At 38.1% G+C, this 18,080-nt stretch overlaps 1 long non-coding RNA gene across 2 annotated transcripts; it reads left to right on the top strand.

The window, feature by feature from the left end:
- Positions 1 to 226: 226 nt before the first annotated feature.
- On the top strand, positions 227 to 4,364 carry LOC149225148 (uncharacterized). 2 transcript variants are annotated; one of them, XR_016247640.1, is made up of 4 exons: positions 227 to 478; positions 768 to 1,424; positions 1,946 to 2,237; positions 2,384 to 4,364. It is a non-coding gene; the product is annotated as an uncharacterized LOC149225148 (long non-coding RNA). The 2 variants fall into 2 exon arrangements; XR_016247639.1 differs by having other exon boundaries at positions 228 to 478; positions 1,946 to 4,364.
- Positions 4,365 to 18,080: the final 13,716 nt, after the last annotated feature.

Below are 18,080 nucleotides of genomic sequence, written 5' to 3'. Positions count from 1 at the left end.
ACCATCCTCACTTTAATATATATCATATATTAAATGCAATAAAATGTGGAAAAGATAAATATTATTGACCAGGTTAAAAGTATAAGGGCATTGAAAATGTAAATATATATTATACAATCATATAATCAACCACGCCGCAACCGACTCAAGTGAACGTGACAGTAACCGATAGCAACTAAATTGAAACTGACAACAACCTGCAACTGGTAATAGGCAAATTCCATACACCTAATTACATTCACAAACTATAAGTACCCAATGGAGTTCACAAAAACAACATTGCGGGCTTTCCTCGTCTTGGTGTTTGAACTGTCTTTCAATCATGGATTGCATCAGAGGCTCCCATGATTTGTATTCTCTCGCAAATTTTCTCTTCCCCGGAGTTGACTCACAGAATTTCTATTACAAATTGATTTGGCTTTCGTATTTCTGCGACCCACAGACCTGAAATTTTGATGATTTGACAGAAATTACAGAGGTATGTAATATTTTTTTAACAATTTTATTGCGTTTTTTGGTAATTTTATTATCGTGTTTGTGTTGGGAAAAGTATTGGGAGTAGCAGAAAACACCAGGGTGGACAATGACATTTGAAAAGAGTGTGCCGGAACTCTTCTGGATTGGTTTTAACTGGAAATTTGAATTAGAAAATGGGGTTTAAAATTCATTGCAGAGCTTTGATATTCGATGTTTGCTGATATTTTTTTGGCAAAAATAATGGGTGGGTTTATTTACTGTTGGATCATTTGGTTGTTTTGTTTTTCCAGAGTGGCAGTTGATCGCACCGACTTAGAATATAGAGCTTGGCATCATAATTCCTTTTAACAGCAGAGGAAGGAAAAGACTAGGGTTCAATGAATTGGGTTTGGGATGAGCTATTGCTCCTCTTCCAAGAAGTGTTTGTTTACCTAATTCACTGGGAAGAGGATTAAAGAGAAAGTGTGTGTTTACCCAGTCCGGTAAGAAGCAAAAGCTTGAATCTGATTATTTGGGCCCAAAATAGGATGAGGGAAATTCGGTCTCGTCAGAATCCGCGAGAGCAAGGCTACTAGAGAAGAGAGAGCCTGCAAGATTTCGCCCAAAGAGACCAAAGAGAATGCCTGTAGAGAAGACGAGAGCATACAACACCTTTCTGGGCATCTTAGTGTTTTCACGCTGAATGCCGTGTATGGAGATGCAGATTATTTGCATCTTGTGATGGAGCTGTGCTCTAGGGGATACCTGATTGATGACATGGCCATAAATGGATGCTACTCAGAATCAGGCTGCAAAACTGATCAAACATTTAATATTGATCATCAAATACTGGCATGAGATGGGTGTTGTCCATTGGGATATTTAACCTGAGAATATGTTCTGAACCTGTACTGCACTGAGCAGCTGAAGTTAGCTGATTTTGGTTTGTCCATGGGGGTTTCTGAAAGGTATTTATTTCTGAACTGCATAGTAATCAAGTTTGACTCTTCTCACTAAACATCTACATAAGGGCATTATCATCCTTACTAAATAATTCAGGAGTTTTGTTTATGTATTTCATTAACAACATTTGTTTGCATTAAAACAGGCATGGAACATATTCTGGTGTCCCCTACATGCTACCTTGATAGGCCTGTTCTTTGGAAAATTTGTTGAAGCAATAAGCCTATCCCAATTGAGTTTTCATTCTGTGAAATTGTAATTGATAGGACTAGCTTGATGGATTCTGTCCTTATGGGTTGAAATGTTTCAAACATCTACACCTTCAAGTAATTGAGGGTATTTGAATCTAGGTGGGGAGTAACAACTTTGAAAATAATATTAATAATTGAAATTAAACTTAATTGACGTCAAATAGTAACCATTCAAATTCAAATTAAACCCAGTTGACAGTAAACACATTTAAATATTATGTAAGTAGATGTGATGCTTATATTGGTTTTGTGACCATATTTTTTTACTACTGCAGGATAGCTTTGGTATTCGGTTTAGACTCTAATGTATAGCTGCAGCCAACCAGGTCATAAAGAAAGAAACATATCGTGCCTGTCAATGGACCTACAAGGAAGAGAAGAACACACTTCACAAATTCAGTTTTAACAGAGAATGGAGAAGATAAATCTTTCTCTGGGCACTGCTGTGTCTACCACTCCAAACCTAACAAAACTTGATATCCAAGCAGCAGGAAATATGATCTTGTAGATGCTCTTGTCGCTGTTATTTCATGGATAAGATATCTGTGCCCAAAAGGAGCAAACTGTGTGTGTGCCTATATGCCCTATTCCTGTGTAGTGGCAATCTATTATAAGGATCTGCTTGTACACAGAATTTGGAAGCATATCGTTGTTCACTGTCACTTATCAACCGTTATCATTTACTGACTGACGGTACTCCATTGATTTTTCAGGTGGCAGTTAAATTTTTGATCATTTCTGCAGCCTGATGCTAAGAGTAGCATCCGTTTTTGGACATGTCATCGATCAGGCGTCCCCTGGAGCATAGCTCCATAACAAGATACTGAGAACTTGCATCTTCATGAATGGCATTCAGCGTGACAACATTAGGGTGACCAGAAAGGTGCTGCATGATCTCGACTTCCACATGAACAATTTCTTTGGTCTTTTTGGGGAAAGTCTTGCAGGTCAGCTCTTCTCCAATAGCCTTGCCTTTTTAGAGTCTGAGCATACCAATTTGCCCTATCCCAATTCTCAGTTCAAATAATAATCTGTTTCAGGCTTTCTCTTTCAGCTGGTCTATCCCAATTCTGAGTCCAAATAATAATCAGTTTCAGGCTTTCACTTTCAGCTCTCTTCCGAGTGAATTAGGTCAATAATCCCTTTTTAGAACGAGGAGCAGTGGCTGCTCCTGTAGGATGGATGGAAATGTATTCGGTCCCTCATTTTTTCTTTTCCTCCTTTGGAAAGAAAGAATAATGTTGCATATACAAGCTGTATGTTCCATGTTAGCATTATTTGCTGTTCTGTTCTCCTTGCCTCTTCCTCAATGAATACATATCAACTATGGAATCTGGAAAGTATTGGACAAAGCTCCGTAATGATTTGAATATTCATCTGAGTGAAGGTGTTTTTATCATATAAAGTTAAAAATGAAGATCCATGGGGAGATTACTGGGAATACTCTTAAAAAATCAGCACTGCATATTTAAATTACAGGTCAAGACAAAGATGAATTCATCAAATTACTTTATAAAACAAAGGAAATTTCTCATTACTTTATAAAACAAAGAAAATTTCTCATTCATATGTACAGGCCACCTCAAGCAAAGAGAAAATATAATTAGAATCAATACTGCAAACCTGATATGATGAAGTGTTATAGTGTTATGATAGCACTGTAAATGTGTTTCTTGTTTTTTAAATACAGGACAAAAGACGGATGAATTTCTCATTCATATTTACAAGCCACCTCAACCGGAGATTCCAGAGAAAGTTGTAAAATAATCAGCACTGAATATTTAAATTACAGGAAAAAAGACATGAACTCATCAAACTACTTTATGAAACAAAGAAAAATTCTCATCTATATTTTCAAGCCACCATAAGCAAAGAGAGAAAATATGATTAGAAACAAAGAAAATTTCTCATCTATATTTACAAGCCACCTCAAGCAAAGAGAGAGAAAATATGATTAGAATTAACAATGCAGATCTGATATGATGAAGATAAAATATTGTAAATGTTACAATGAAGATAAAATAGTGCAAATGTTTTTCTTTTAAACTGGAACAAGAATTTGGGCTACTTGACAAAAAACAATTTCATAAATCTTATGAATAAGACAATTAAAACATCTCTGAAGACTTGGAAAATGAATGGTTAACCAAAAAACTTGAACCAAAATTAAAATCTTTTACAAAATTACATTTCATCTTGTTTCATTTTTTTTCCTGGCATGAAAGGTTCATGAAATTTTTTTTTTATATTTTTCAATGTATTTATTCCCAGTTTTCTATATTTTATTCTTCACTGTATTTTTTCCACATGCCAAGCATGAAGCTACATTTGGCATCATATAGGATTCTGTGTAAAAGGAGAAAAGAACAATCTTAATTCGTATTCTGTGAAAAGGAAAAGAGAACTGTATAGGAAGAGGTTGTAAAAGGAGAAAAGAACAATCTTAATTCGTATTCTGTGAAAGGGAAAAGAGAACAGTATAGGAAGAGGTTAAGAAACTTGAATAGAACATTGATTTTGTAATCAATTTATAACTCTATTGTATTTTGCACGTGTGAGTGCATGATATGTTGGTCGGGGCGGTTGGTTTGATCAGCCCCCGACCATGTTCGAATCCTGCGGGAGCTGCGCGATGCAGCATATTTGTATTGGTGACGACTCTGCTCGCTTCGGCGATATTTGTACCAGTGATGATGTGGATATTTGTACCAGTGATGATTGTATATATATATACTCCTTCCGCGATATGATGTATGATGCTTCTTCAGCGGGGATTCTTCCCCCACTGAAAAAACTCTAGTGTATTTTAAAAAATGAGCTTTGAAAGATTTATTTAAAATAAAGGTTATTTAAACAGTTTTTAAATAGAATATTTAATTTTGTAATCCAATTTGTATTTATAACACAAATTTTTAAGATGCAAGTGTTAATTCATATTGAAAGGGGTTTTAAATAGAATATTTAATTTTGTAATCCAATATGTATTTGTAACACAAATTTTTAAGATGTAAATGTTAATTCATATTGAAAGGTTTTTATAAATAGAATATTTAATTTTGTAATCCAATTATTTATAACATAATTTTTTTTTAAGATGTAAGTGTTAATTCATATTGAAAGGTTGTATAAATATTAATTTATATTGAGTAACTTAATTTATGGTTGGAGTAGGGTTAATAAATATTAATTTACATTGAGTAATCTAAATATTCATTTGGAATATATAGAATTTCATTATTTGATTTTATTATTTAATTCATAATATATCGAGTTTAAAAATCTATTTGGTAATAAAAGTCAATTCATAAATGTCAAATATTTCTTATCAAAAGATTAATCTATATTTAATTATAAATATTTCAGTAACAAAAGATTAATCCATATCTAAGTCATTAGGTTTGTTCAATCTTAATCTCAAAAATTTCAAAAAAAAATAATTACAATGTAGTGTGATAAGGTTAATAGTGCCTATTCCTACAAACAATAAGTCTCATTGAGTCTAAATATCATTGTTTTAATACATAGATTTGTATTTATAAGCATATTGATTCCAAAGCGCCAATATCATTGTTTTAATACATAGATTTGTATTTATAAGCATATTGATTCCAAAGCGCCACTTCATAGTCAAAGCTAGTTCATAGGTGTAAAAGATTTCCATGTTAAAAGTTTAATTTAATAAAAAAATATATTGATTGTAAAAATATATTGAAAGGTTGTATAAGGATTAATTTATATTTAATGTAAATATTTGAGTAAATATATATTTTATTTTGAAAATCTAATTTATAATTTTATTGAATTCAAAAGTTTTGAGGGCTAGTTTAGTTTGTTAAATTACTTCTTTTATTAAGAGGTTTGTTGACTCTTGAGATTAGGTTTAATATTAGGTTTAATTCTTTAATATTAGGTTTAATTCTCTCGACACTCGCGATTAGGTTTAATTCTCTTAGGTTTAATTCTCTTGACACTCGCGATTAGGCGATTAGGTTTAATTCTCTTAACACTCTCGCAATTAGGTTTAATATTAGGTTTAAGGTAGGAAGTATTTGTTTTGGGTAGATATATTTGATACAACTATTTTGTTTAGGCGATTAGGTTTAATTCTCTTGACACTCTCGCAATTAGGTTTAATATTAGGTTTAAGGTAGGAAGTATTTGTTTTGGGTAGATATATTTGATACAACTATTTTGTTTAATTCTCTTGATATGGATGTGAGGTTGAGTTGGTAGGAAGTAATTGTTTTGGGTAGATATATTTGATACAACTATTTTGTGAGATCACTAATTGTTGGAACCATAAACCACATAAAATAAATAAAAAGAAGAATATATATATATATATATATATATATATATATATATAACTCAAAAAAACTACTAAGGAAATAAATTTCCATGCCTAGCATTTTTTTTTTGTATAAATATTTTCATGCCAAGTTTGTAGAAGGATTAATTCATATTGAATTGAAATATAGTGTCAAAGCTATTTTTGGATGTTTTTAAGGTTTTAGAGTAAATTTTGATTAAAACTTATAAAAAAAAAGAAAAGAAAGAATGAAAGAATGAATTTTTGGAACCACAAACCACATAAAATAAATAAAAAGAAGAATATATATAATCCAATTTTTTTTGTATAAATATTTTCATGTCAAGGTTGTAGAAGGATTAATTCATATTGAGTTGAAATAGAGTGTAAAAGTTATTTTTGGATGTTTTAAAGGTTTTAGACTAAATTTTGATTAAAATTTAAAAAAATGAATTTTTGGAACCATTGATGTGACCTAGCCCACTCTTCCACGTAACCTTGGTTATCCACTTGTTTGGGATTAACGATGTTGGAGGATTTGGTTTGTTGTTTTGGCGGTTGATTGCAAATATGAGTATTGGATATTTTTATTGGAGTTTGTAAACATTAATGGGGCTCGTAAATGCCAACCTACCGGTACCCAGCCTCGGGCTTTGTCCTCCTGTTTGATCTTTTACGCAAAATCTTTATGCTTCCCAGTCTTTGTGTGGGTTCTGCTCTATTATGGAAACTCTGCAAGGGTTCCTGTCAAAGTGTTTGGTCTCGTTCTTGCGCTTATGGCAAACTCTAGCTTTGGGCATGGTTGCGAATGAATGTTGGTCTTCCGAACTTGCTTGTGCTATTTGCAAGGATTTTCCCTATTGCATGAACTTGTCTCGGCTCTGGAGGTTAGTCTGCTCGAATTCTTTTACACTGAGTTCTTTCTTTTGTTTAGACTCAATATCTGGTCTTTCAGGCCATTGGTTGTTTTTTTACTGTCGTTGTTGGTACTCTTTACTTCTGCTATGGTGCAAAAGTCGATTTAAGTTCTGGTTCTGATGTGCACAGGTGACGACACAATGATTCTCTCGGCTACAAATCAGGTAACTTGTCCCTCCGTGCTTTATACTTGCCCTCTTCTGGTGTAGTAACTGACCAACGCCTGCTCCTCTTATCTCAGGCTTCTTTTGGTTGTCTGCGGCTCTGTTTCGTGAGATTCTTGGTCCGGTCGTGCCCAGGTATGCTACGCTTTCCCTTTGCTTTTGTTATGTCTCGGTTCAGGTAACATTGTGCAATATATGCTAACTGTGGCTCATTTGGTTTGTACAGGTCAAGGGTTCGACCCGGGGTGCGAAGACTTAACACAATTCGGTCTCCAAGCTAGACAACCCTCTGCTGGTAGGCTCTGTCTTCCACAGTTTGTCAACTTGCAGTTAGGGTTTCTTTTTGTTTCTGTGGTATTTGCCCCTCGCTATCCAGTTGCTGTGTACAAATTGGGTCGTTCTCATGACTTAGGCTTGAGTCTGGTTTTAGTTACGGTTCTGGTCTGGCTGTCTGGTTGAGGTTGAGGGTTTCCTTGACATCAAACCCTGGACTAGGGTTTGTCCGTTCTATCAGACGTTGTGTACTTGATTTGTTTTGGACAATGTAATACTTAATTTGCATGGAACAACAGCAATGTAAATATAAATTATCTGTCTCTGTTTGCTTACGAAAAAGTGTGAAAGTTTGTCCAAAAATTACCTCTGTTGCAATTTGTTTCTCCGGTGCTTTGTTTCTGTATTCTCTTTGATTGATTCGCTGTATGTCACCCTTCTAGTTGTGAATTCAATTTGCTTGCCCGTTTGCTCTGGTTATGGGATTTATATGCGTGTTACAATGTTGCTTTCTGTTAAGAGAGGAATAAAAAACACAACCTACAGTAGTAGGCCCGTACTCTGTCTGTTATCACTGAATTCAACTAGTTAATTGATAAAACATAATGGCACAACACGTAGGCAATGATACAGATGGACGATAGGAAGAAATTTACATTCTGTCTTTTTTTATTTTTTGTATCTGGAAATGCTGAACCTTTTACATGTGTTCCATTGTTCCATTTATATATATCTTTGTTTACAGTTAATGAAACTGTAGTTACTTTCGATTATAGGCAATATAGTTGTATAACTAGAAATTTACATTCTGCCTTTTTTTATTTCTCGTATCTGGAAATGCTGAACCTTTTACATGTGTTCCATTGTTCCATTTATACATCTTCGTTTACAGTTAATGAAACTGTAGTTACTTTCGGTTATAGGCAATATAGTTGTATAACTACTAGCTTCTCGGTTCTCTTTTCATGACAAGATTTACATTTAGACATTTTTGTCTTTTCTTTTTAAGTTGACAGAACAATTACTAATCTGTAATCTGTTACATTTAGACATTTTTGTCTTTTCTTTTTAAGTTGACAGAACAATTACTAATTTGTTGTTTATTAAGGTCAGATACATAACAACCCTAACCAACCAACTAACTTTTGACTAATACAACAATTAAGAGAAAAAAACGAAATTCTACCAATCTGTTACATTTAGACATTTTTGTCTTTTCTTTTTAAGTTGACAAAACAATTACTAATTTGCTGTTTATTAAGGTCAGATACGTAACAACCCTAACCAACCAACTAACTTTTGACTAATACAACAATTAAGAGAAAAAAACGAAATTCTACCTCCTGCTTTGATAAACTAAACATGAAAGACAATCCAAATGCTAAATCAACTTTCCAACCTGGCAGAGACATCACCCGGTCATGGCGCCCTAGCTGGATGCTCCTGCATCAGGCTCCCGGGGCAAAAAGAAATCATGGCTCCGGTCCATGAGCTTCTCGATTGAAGAACTTGTCTGCTCAATCTGCTTGGCATCAAGCCACAAACTGTCCTCAATAGGACGGTTCTTCCACTTGACCAGGTATTGCAGATACTCCTTCCGCTGAGTTCGTTTGGCCACCTGAGTGTCGAGAATGCTCTCGATCTTGGGAGGTTGAACGTAAGGCATCTGTCTCTTCCAAGCTTCTCCTCCATCCTGGGTATTCCATGTAGGCCGCGTGGTTCCATCTTCTTCCTTTTCTTCTGGGTCAGCTGTGTAGGGGAACAGGTCTGCTACATTGAAGATGGGTGAAATGCTTATCCCTGGTGGCAACTGTAACTCATAGGTATTCGCTGAAAATTTCCAGAGGATTTTGCAGGGTCCTATCTTCTTGTACTTTAACTTATTGTATGTACCCTTAGGGAAGCGTTCTTTGCGCAAATGCGCGAGGAATTCATCCCCCACGTTAAACTGTACTTCCCTTCTGTTATCTCAAAATCAAGCACTGGAAGGCTGCAACCCAGGGAGACTTCAAGTAACTATTTCACACCAATCTTTTGACTAAAGCTTAACCTCCTTAGCCTGAGAGGGCTCTCTCAAAGGATTATTGATTTTGACTATTAATAAGATGGCTAACTCTTGTGAATAACATTGACAAATAATGAAGGCTGGACAAACATTACATAAGTTTCCATTAGGCCTATGGAGTCAAACATACTACAGCAAACAATGATGATGCCTTACATAGAAGTCAGGGCATTTAGCATTTGGATGTTCAGAATACCACTTATATAAAACCACAGTTTACAAAGACATACAGGAAGTCAGAGCATGATCAATGAATTCTGAGTGATTATGCATTTGTACAACTGTAAAAGAAAACTAAAGAAAATATACCATCACACATTCTGAACAAGAAAATCCCTTATGAATCCTGAGAAGTAAAACAGTCATTTATATTACTGAACTCTGTTTTTACATAAGCCAAAACAGTCCTCTGTTTTATAAAATATCCAACCCCTATTCTTTTTCTGTTTCAGCTATATATAGAGTGCTTATTCTACCTGATTCAATTTAATTTTCTCTGAGTTTTCCAGTTCTTGTATAATATTTCCTCAAATGCTGGAAGTACTCGGGGTAAATTTCAAGGTTGCAGTGACCACCTCCATTGACCCACAAAGGTTCATACGGTTTTGTAGATAGCTTGTATAGAGCCTTGTATAGAGCCTTTCCATGTGACATGTCGACTATATCATCGTCTGTTCCATGTATACCGAAACCTCACTGCCTGTTCGACTAGCAAGTAACGCTAGGCATGACTGCACATTTTTTCTCACAATAAGTGTCGCATTTGGATTGAAAAGCTCTGCAGCAAGAAAATCCACAACTCCTTGAAAACTCTGTTTTCGATGTTCACATATTGAGCCCTTTCAAACTACCCAAATTCCATTGGCAAGAAACTCCTGCTAAGGGCTCTCTAAAAGCACAATTAATGTGTACATTTTGATGTGAATGTCCATTTGATATCAAGTTATCTCTACGACCATCAATCCACAAAACTGCACGCATCTGAGGCAGGTTATCTGCACCTTTCTGATCTGGGTGAATCTTAACACCACTACTTGGCTCTAGATATTCCAATGAAGTTTCCAATTCGGTCTCAATACAGTCAACTTGAATACTTCGCTAGCATAATACAGATGATATTACCATTGCCCCACCTAGAATTCTATGTGTCACTTTGATGTTAAGTTCACTACCCAAAAACTGAACCAAGGGTGGGCCTTGGATCTCCATTTGGCCAGGGACCGACTCTAGGAACTTCAGATGAAGATCATCAACAGAAAGACTAACAACAGTATCACTGGGAACCATTTCAACGAAGCTACCAAATGATCCAGTCTTATCCAATTCTTTGTTTCCATTCCTTTGTTGCATACTTTCACCTGTGCTTCTTTCTTTACCTCGACTTCCAATTCTTGATATTTCCTCACCCACCTTCCCCATATATGCATATAATTTCAAGACGAATAATAGTTGCTCTACAGAAGTGTTTGAGGTGAACCTTTTACATGCTACACCCATCCTGACCACACCACCTGGAGGTGGTACTGTAACCCAGGGACTACCATCCGCCGTCACCATTGCTCCTTCTATGCCAGGTTCATGCAATTCAACACAATTCCACAAGCCTGACGTCCAATCATGAGGACTTTTACTCTGAGCTAAATCATCAAAGCTTCCCGTCTCTAGAGATAAACTCAAGTGTGTTGTCCGCAAAAACCATTTTCTTTGACTGGAATCAATAGGATGGCCCTTCCATAAAGAAAAGCAAGCTGGATCTTTTTCAAGATTGAGAAGTTCAAATGACAAATATGGTGACTATGTAAAAATCAATCTTTCAACATGAAGTCTTGTCCCTGTGAAGCAGTTATCAACAATATTGCAAATGTCTTGATCTAGCTTTGCTGCATCTACCGGAATTGTAAGGTCAATCTCCTTGAGACTGAAGTAAAGGGCGTTCACCGAAGTATCAGGTAAAACATCACCAGGATTTACCACAATGCCATCAGCCACAAAAGAAGTAATTCTTAAGCATGATTCCTCTTGAAGATTAATCTTAATGGGCTGCAACTGAACAACTGTTTGTGATGGACCAAAAGGCTCTTGTGTGGCTCTAAACACTGCAGTGTCAATAGTAGTAAGCACCATTCGGGCAGGAACCTTATCATCAGGTGGAAGTAAATTAGAAAAATACCTCACAAACGACCCAAAGTAATTGACCTGATCTATTGTTTGATTTGCTCCTGTATCGTGTAGTTCTGGAGGGCGATCTGCTGTTCATTTGCAATAGGTTGTTCAATGCTACACTTTGATTTTGATATCTGATAAAATTTCAATCTTTCCCCAGAGGGATTTGGCAACAGTGGTGGATGCAAAGCATAAAAGTCACCAATGGAAGCAGCCAGAGACTCAAAACACTCCTTCTCTTCATCCCACTCAACGTTATTTGCCAAAGTCCTGGAGTAACTCCTTCACCTGTAATATTTCCCTTCAGATTCAGAACTGATGACAAGCATACACGCAGGAGCTTGAGAACATGCCACCTGTAAAATGCATCTATCCCAGAGCTATTTTGCATGACAGTTGCTATGGATTCGAACAAATCCCCAATTTTGTAGCGCAGCCTAAAACATGTTGCGCTGCGAAACTACAAAAAGGCTTTATACGCTTTACCATCAAACAAATGTAGGACATTTGGCATTGGAATTTTGTCAGTGATAACACCTTCTCTTCAAATCTGCTTGTTGTTTATACTTTAGGCTGTTGTCCTACAATTTAATTTTTACCTGTTCATGCAAATCTCTCATTGCGTTAGTGAAATCTTCTCCATCTGCGCTTCGCCTTTCTTGCAATCCAAGATCCTGCAACTCATGCACTCCGTGAGGATGCATGCCGTATAGGATTTGAAATGGGCTGAAGCCCGTGCTGTGGTTAGGCGAGTCGTTATAAGCGAACTCTACCTGTGCAAGCACTCGATCCCACATCCATGAATTCTCTCCAACCAGGCTTCGTAGCAGGTTTCCTAGACTCTTGTTTACAACCTCTGTTTGTCCGTCGGTTTGTGGGTGATAAGCAGAACTGTAACTCAGCTGTGTGTCCATTTTCTTCCACAGGGTACACCAAAAGTGTCTCGTGAACTTCACATCCCTGTCCGAAAGGATAGACTTAGGCAACCCATGTAACCTGACAATCTCTGTGAAAAACAAGTGGGCCACGTGAGTGGCATCACTGGTTTTTCTGCAAGGGATAAAATGCGCCATTTTTGAGAATCTGTCCACTACTACCATCACCGAGTCGTAACCTCGCTGTGTCTTAGGTAGACCTAAGACAAAGTCCAAGCTGACTGAGTCCCATGGTCTGCCTGGAACAGGTAATGGTGTGTACAGTCCCGTGTTTTGATTGTGACCCTTCGCCAATTGGCACACTTTACATCTGACCACAAATCACTGTACATCCCTCCGCATCTTTGGCCAAAAGTAGAAATGACTGAGCTGCTCGAGTGTCTTGTCCATGCCGAAATGTTCGGCCAGACCTCCACTATGCTTCTCCCGAATAATATTCTCTCTCATCGAGCAGTCAGGTATGCATAGCTGTCCTCCCTTAAACAACAGTTTCTCTTGTAGGTTGTAGTCCAACCATGGGCTGTTATCTCTCACCAAGGGATTCTGACATGCCTCATAGGCCTCCTTAAAGTTTGTATCAGTCTGGTATAAATATTTTAAGTGCTCAAAACCCAACACTTGCACAATACTTTCTTGCAGAAGTAAAGCTCTCCTACTTAGTGCATCCGCCACCTTGTTGGCCTGCCCGCTGATATGTTTCAACACGAAGTTGAAACTTTGCAAATACTCCACCCATTTGGCGTGTTTGTGGATCAACTTGTGCTGTTGCATAACATACTGTAGTGCAGAATTATCTGAAAACAACACAAATTCGTTTACCAGCAGATAATGCCTCCAGTGTTTTAATGCCTGTATAACAGGATAGAACTCCTTGTCATAAGACGAATATTTCTGTCTGCTTTCATTTAGCTTCTCGCTGAAGAATGCCACATGCTTATCCTCCTGGCTGAGTATAGCTCCAATAGTCGTACCACTAGCATCACAACGAACCTGAAAAAGCTTCTTGAAATCTGGCAATCTCAGGATCAGCCTCTCAGTGATCTTTCTCTTTCTCTTTAATAATTGGAAACTTCTCTTTGCTTTCTCTGTCCATCGAAAAGGCTCACTGGCCTTTTTAATGGTATCCAACATAGGTGCATAAATATTGCTAAAACTCCTTATGAATTTCCGGTAAAAACTCGCTAGTCCATGAAAGCTACGTACCTAAAATAAATTTTTTGGAGATGGCCAATTCACTATCGCCGCAACCTTCTCCAGATCCAGATCCATCTTCAGTTCCTTTTCTGCTATTACAAAGCCCAAATAAATCAATTCCTTATGAAGAAAGGTACATTTCTCCAAATTTATTAGCAGTTTATTTTGCTGTAATTTTTCCAGCACTTTCCGTATGTTTTGGAGGTGCTCTTCCCTTGTCCTGCTGAAAATTAGTATGTCGTCTAGGTACACTATCACAAATTTCCCGATGTATTCCTTTAACATCTCATTCATTAACCTCATAAATGTACTGGGCGCATTGCTCAGTCCAAATGGCATGACCAGCCATTCGTACAGTCCCTCATTCGTCTTAAAGGCTGTCTTCCATTCATCCCCCTCTCGTATCTGGATCTGATGATACCCGCTCTTCAAGTCTATCTTAGAGAAATATGCTGCCCCGCTTAAAAAATCCATCATGTCATCCATCCGTGGCAGTGGAAACCTGTACCGGATGGTGATTTTGTTGATGGCCCTTGAGTCTGTGCACATCCGCCACTCTCCTCCCTTCTTGGGAGCAAGAACCGTTGGGACTGCGTAAGGGCTCAAACTTTCCCTTATCAATCCCTTGTCTAGTAGTTCTTGTACCTGCTTCATAATCTCTTCATTGTCCTTGGGGCTCATTCGGTATGCCGCTTTGTTCCGCAAACTGGTTCCGGGTATGAAGTCAATATGATGACTTACACTTCTTTTGGGGGGTAATTTGTCTGGCAAGTCATCCACCACTATATCTGTAAATTTTTGCAACATTCGCTGGATTTATGTATGTTAATCTGATACCTCTGTATGCAACAACACTGTTTTTGCTTTCTTTACAACTGCATAACCCAACTCACTGTCCTCAACTTGTTTAAGAAATTGTTTTCCGCTAACCAACAATGCTCTTTGTTCACTTGTCCCTGTTGTCCCTTCCTCTTTGATGGGCACAAATGTATGCTTGATTCCATCCTTGACAAACTTATAACAGTTCGTCAATCCATCGTGTACCACTTTCCTATCGTACTGCCAAGGCTTGCCTAGCAGTATGTGACATACATCCATCGGCATGATGTCACAAACGACTCTATCCTTATATCTGCCTATTTGAAACTCCACCTCGCACTGTTCATCCACCAGCAACTGATGGCCTTTTTGCAGCCATGAGACTTTGTAAGGGGTTGGATGTTTCAAGTGCTTCAATTCCAACTTTTCTACCATTTCTGTGGACACCAAGTTATCTGTACTACCGCTGTCAATAATTAACTTACAACACTTACCATGTGACTTACAAACTGTTCTAAACAAAGCCTTCCGCTGTGTCTGTTCGGTGACCTCTTTGACTGGTTTTAACAACACCTTGTGCAGCACCAGGGCTTCCCCTGTCTCTGGAGCATTTTCTGCTTCTTGGGGAGGTGTCGCTGCTTCCTCTGGTTGTGCAACATATGCACCCTTCTATCCAGCTTGATCTGCCTCTGGACATTCAACTGATTTGTGTCCCCATTTATGACACCCGTAACACTGATAACCAACCCCTCTACCTCGGCCATTTCCCCTGCTTCGCTGGGATGACCTACTGCCTCTCGCATTATCACCTTTGTCTGCTGATTCGGGAACTCTGGAACTGCTGCTTTCCTCATTGCTACTAGCAGTCCGCCCTCTGCCATGTGACTGGCCTTTTCCCCTGCCTCTTACTCTCTGGGCATTCTGCCTTTTAGTAATTTTCTCTTCAGCTTTCATCGCACTCTGATACGCTTCTTCAATGTTCTTCAGAGATAAAATACTGATTTCATCTAAAATTTCTAATCTTAACCCATTTACATACCTAGTTGTTCTTTCCACGGTATCCTCTGTATATCCGGCTCTTAAGTTCACTCGATAGAACTCCTCCGTGTACTCCCTTACCGTCATTCCTTTCTGTTTCAGATTCTGCACTTGCCTGTGTAGTGCAATCTGATAGTCTTTCGGCAGAAATCTGCCCTTTAACTTGGCCACCATCCTTGACCAGGTTTTAATCGGCAACTTGTTCAATCTCTTTCTCTCCGTCTGGACACTATCCCACCACAGGGCTGCGTGTCCCTTCAATTTCGTCGCAGTGAACTTAACTCTGCGATCTTCGCTGACTTCCTCACACTCGAAATACTTATCCATCTCGCTGATCCAATCTAATAAAACCTCTATGGACAGGCTGCCGTCATAGGTTGGGAGTTCTGGTTTGGGTTTACTGCTTGCCACTAAAACAGACCTCAACAGTCTCACTTCTGGGGTCTCTCCTTCCGGTCCATCTGTTACTACTTCAGCTTCCTCTTCGCTGTCATCGCCTATCTCCGGGTCTCTTCTTCTCCCTGCCTCTACTGCCTCCAAACGGGCAGTAAGAATTCTGATCTCCTCTCTCAGCCCTTCCTCTGCTATCCTTCGGGCACCTCTGCCACGACCCCGCCTTCCTCTCTCCATTTCTCTAACTAACCTTAAAAACTGCTCTGATACCACTATGATGTGACCCAGCCCACGCTTCCACGTAACCTTGGTTATCCACCTGTCCGGGATTAATGATGTTGGTGGATTCGATTTGTTGTTTTGGCGGTTGATTGCAAATATGAGTATTGGATATTTTTATTGGAGTTTGTAAACATTAATGGGGCGCGTAAATGCCAACCTACCGGTACCCAGCCTTAGGCTTTGTCCTCCTATTTGATCTTTTACGCAAAATCTTTATGCTTCTCGGTCTTTGTGTGGGTTCTGCTCTATTATGGAAACTCTGCAAGGGTTCCTGTCAAAGTGTTTGGTCTCGTTCCTGTGCTTATGGCAAACTCTAGCTTTGGGCGTGGTTGCGAATGAATGTTGGTCTTTCGAACTTGCTTGTGCTATTTGCAAGGATTTTCCCTATTGCATGAACTTGTCTCGGCTCTGGAGGTTAGTCTGCTCAAATTCTTTTACACTGAGTTCTTTCTTTTGTTTAATCTGCTGCTACTTAGACTCAATGTCTGGTCTTTCAGGCCACTAGTTGTTCTTTACTGTTGTTGTTGGTACTCTTTACTTCTGCTATGGTGCGAAAGTCGATTTAAGTTCTGGTTCCGATGTGCACAGGTGACGGCACAATGATTCTCTCGGCTACAAATCAGGTAACTTGTCCCTCCGTGCTTTATACTCGCCCTCTGCTGGTGTAATAACTGACCAACGCTTGCTCCTCTTATCTTAGGCTTCTTTTGGTTGTCTGCGGCTATGTTACATGAGATTCTTGGTCCGGTTGTGCCCATGTATGTTATGCTTTCCCTTTACTTTTGCTATGTGTTGGTTCAGGTAACGTTGTGTAATATATGCTAACTGTGACTCGTTTGGTTTGTACAGGTCGAGGGTTCGACCTGGGGCGCGAAGACTTAACACAATTCGGTCTCCAAGCTAGACAACCCTCTGCTGGTAGGCTCTAGCTTCCACAGTTTGTCAACTTGCAGTTAGGGTTTCTTTTTGTTTCTATGGTATTTGCCCCTCGCTATCCGGTTGTTGTGTACAAATTGGGTCGTTCTCACGACTTAGGCTTGAGTCTAGTTTTAGTTACGGTTCTGGTCTGACCGTCTGGTTGAGGTTGAGGGTTTCCTTGACATCAAACCCTGGACTAGGGTTTGTCCGTTCTATCGGACGTTGTATAATTGATTTGTTTTGGAAAATGTAATACTTAATTTGCATGGAATAGCAACAATGTAAATATAAATTATTTGTCTCTGCGTGCTTACGAAAAAGTGTGCAAGTTTGTCCAAAAATTACCTCTGTTGCAATTCGTCTCTCCGGTGCTTTGTTTATGTATTCTCTTTTCGATCGATTCGTTGTATGTCACTCTTCTAGCTGTGAATTCAATTTGCTTGCCCGTTCGCTCTGGTTATGGGATTTATATGCGTGTTACAATGTTGCTTTCTGTTAAGAGAGGAAGAAAAAAACACAACCTACAGTAGTAGGCCCGTACTTTGTCTGTTATCACTGAATTCAACTAGTTAATTGATAAAACATAATGGCACAACACGTAGGCAATGATACAGATGGACGATAGGAAGAAATTTACATTCTGTCTTTTTTTATTTCTCGTATCTGGAAATGTTGAACCTTTTACATGTGTTCCATTGTTACATTTATACATCTTCGTTTACAGTTAATGAAACTGTAGTTACTTTCGGTTATAGGCAGTATAGTTGTATAACTACTAAATTCTCGGTTCTGTTTTCATGACAAGATTTACATTTAGACATTTTTGTCTTTTCTTTTTAAGTTGACAGAACAATTACTAATCTGTTGTTTATTAAGGTCAGATACGTAACAACCCTAACCAACCAACTAACTTTTGACTAATACAACAATTAAGAGAAA

This window comes from Pinus tabuliformis, chromosome J (genome assembly GCF_031772625.1).
Source record: "Pinus tabuliformis cultivar Carrire ecotype Pingquan chromosome J, CPIR1, whole genome shotgun sequence".
Taxonomy (NCBI): domain Eukaryota; kingdom Viridiplantae; phylum Streptophyta; class Pinopsida; order Pinales; family Pinaceae; genus Pinus; species Pinus tabuliformis.
This window is presented reverse-complemented; position numbering and strand designations above follow the sequence as displayed.